The 3,126-nt window shown below is 28.8% G+C and overlaps 1 protein-coding gene across 4 annotated transcripts in view; it reads right to left on the bottom strand.

Annotated features, from left to right (window-relative positions):
- Window positions 1-3,126, bottom strand: part of LOC116843614 (semaphorin-1A-like) — a 711,737-nt gene that overhangs the window by 104,469 nt on the left and 604,142 nt on the right. The window lies entirely within an intron of this gene.

Here is a 3,126-nt window from a genome sequence, read left to right as displayed (position 1 = left end):
TATATATTTTAATCTTTAACAAACAATGAACAAAAGAACGGAACAAAAATACGCAATTGATTAGCTCAATTTATAATGAATATTCAAAAATTCCTCCATTTGCTTCAACACAAAGTGACATCGTCGAAACATTGATTGTCTCACACGCTCGAAGACTGCAGGAATATTCTGAACCTGCAGCAGTAATTCGGGCTACCAATTCTGCTTCTATTTCAATAGGTGTCTCATAAATGAGAGTTTTCATATGCCCCCATAAAACATTTATTATGTCCCGCGTAAGACGTACGAAAAGAAAAATATAAGTAGAACAGATAAAAGTTAACAAAAATTGTATAGGTCTTTTTTCAATCGTCTTACGCGGGACACCCTGTATATATATATATATATATATATATATATATATATATATATTTATTTATTTATATGTGATATATTAAGTCACGCACCTCGACGTGTGAAATTATTCAAATTTATAATATTCAGTAGAACTTTTTATCGAACTTTTTATCAAACCCAAAGGTCATTAACTTTATTAATTGAATGCGCGGCGTAAATCGTATAACTAATAAAGTAAGAATTATTTAGCATCAATTAAAAGTAGTAAAAGTCTAGCGCCAATGCTTTTTATAAAAGCATATAAATGAGTTTTTATCGATTTATATATAGAAGTATATTATATTATATTTATATATAGAGTGTTCCAGAATAATCGCAGGAAATGCAAGATGCGATTCTTTATATCCAGAAAAAGCAATCTTTTTTTAGCAATAATTTTTAAACAAGAATAATCTAAACTTAACGAATAAGCAGTGAAAGTTGCATATAAATTAGTAATGGTGTGTATTTGACAGTTACTTCCCTCTTGCGCTGAAGTCGCAGACTGCTATGCTGAACATGTGAGGTATTTTCTTTTTATAACTCAAAAAATCGATTACACTATTAATAAAGGATAACTAAATATTGTCGCTATTCTTAATACAACTCACTTACTTAACCCATTAACACCCAAATGTGCTGAAATTTTACGTTAATTTGAGCCATTTATTTTACTACGGAAATGAGGTCTGTTGTTTATAAAGAGTACCATTCCTACCAATTTCGATGTCGCTCTATGAAATGGTGTTGAGAAAATAAAAACAAATTAATCGTAATTTATGCAAAATTTTTGCAAAATAAAATTGCAAAACGCATGTTTTTAAGGCTAATTTTTTCTTCTTTCGCTATTTTCTCCATAAAAACGTATTAGTCCCGAGTTATCGCTCAGGAAAGTGTCTAAAACATGTTCTCGACACTTTAAGTTAAAAAATATGTCATGGGTATTTTTTTCAACATAGTGATATCAAAATAGCAGTCGATTTGAAGCGTTTAATTTGAATTTTCGTTTATATTACAAGGATACTGTTGTCGATGGGTTGCCACTGCCTTCTGAGAGAGCACGAGCATATGAAAATTTTCGGCTCTACCGGGAGTCGAACCTGGGACTACCTCTATCACGGTAGACCAGTGCGCTATCTGCTGTGCTACGCTCGTGTATGTATATAAAGTTATTAATTACATTTAAATATTCATATAGACTATTTACATTTTAAGAACTGAGAGGATTACTTATACTTAAGAAGCTTAGTATATTTCTTAGCAAGATAAATCCTATTATCTAGTCCTATCACAAACAGCACACGATATCCCATGGACGTTCTGTGGATGTCCTTAGGACATCGGAACGTCCTCAGGACATCCTCAAGACATCCTGAGAAGATTTGTGCTGTCTGGGTATACTACTTGGAAACAAGAAAACATTAAAATGAACTTATATAAAAAGAAACACTAAAATATTCTACTTATGTAAATAAAATAATATAGCTCCGTCATAATTATATTATATTATAGATACGTAATAATAAATTTTCTAATACGTCTTACTAGTCGAAATTTCAACATAATTATAATTTCTTATCCTAGTTGAAAGAACGTATAGTTCGATAAGTTGGTTGCATATAATTTATTAATTAAATATTTATAGCCACCAATGAATTTGAAAATTTTATTTTTTTGCCCATAAGAAAAAAATAATTTTATTTTATGGTATATTTCGCGTGTACTTATTTTAAACTTAAATTATGACTTTGATTATATCAAATAATACTGAAAAGATTCTTGTTTATGGAAATATTGAGCATAGAATGTATGTATTTCCTTTCTTTTTTTCTATTTTTCCCTTTTTTCAATATTATTTCTTCCTTCCTCTCTCTCCTTAGTCTCTCTCTTTAGCCTCTCTATTCTAAATATTTTGAATGTAAATTTCTTATTAATAAATAATAGTATCAGTCGTAATATTATATCGGCAAGATGTATTTATAATAACTAATGAAATCTTCTACACAAATAAACTTTATAATAATAAAAATACGTCTACATAGAAAGTCTGTATAAAAATACGATATCAATATAATACAATATAGTATTAGACAAAACGTCATTGCAGACTTGCGCTCGCCTGTAAAGGTGGCGGTATATTTTAATTCAATATCACGAATTGAGTGTATTCTGAATTGGAGTGACTACCGTCTTATTTAATTAGTATATCCTATTGAATTGGTATTCGATATTTGGACACCTCTCGACCAATTCTATATTTGTATTGAAGCACTCTCTATTACTAACGTTGTACGTAAAGAGATTTCTTTCAATTTCTTTCTTATATTAATTTAAAAAACAAGGATTATATGCTTATGAACTCATTATGGATTTTTCATAATTTCATAATATAATAAATATAAGATACGTTTTCGGCAACATGTACATTTGTGTAACAATTTGGAAATACGGTCTATCGTTATTCATTTTTCTGAAAAATTTATTAACAAAAACGACTCGCACAATCTATTAATGTTTTCAGTTTCTTTATCAATAACTATAAAATTATGTAAAATTGTTCTAAATTATCAGTGCAAACATTGAGCAATTTAGGTTGCAGTAGAAGCCACAAAATAATTTCGTTTCCAAATTCGAATTAAACAAGTCAATTTCGCTTTGCTATACATAACATTTTATTGAAAAGTTTAATGTAAAAACATACACACACACACACATACACACATACATATATATATATATATATATATATAT

Source organism: Odontomachus brunneus, unplaced genomic scaffold, assembly GCF_010583005.1.
Source record: "Odontomachus brunneus isolate Ranch 3 - 2012 unplaced genomic scaffold, Obru_v1 Obru_scaffold_003, whole genome shotgun sequence".
Classification (NCBI taxonomy): Eukaryota; Metazoa; Arthropoda; class Insecta; order Hymenoptera; family Formicidae; genus Odontomachus; species Odontomachus brunneus.
The sequence above is the reverse complement of the archived record's forward strand: the minus strand, read 5'-3'. Positions and strand labels throughout refer to the sequence as shown.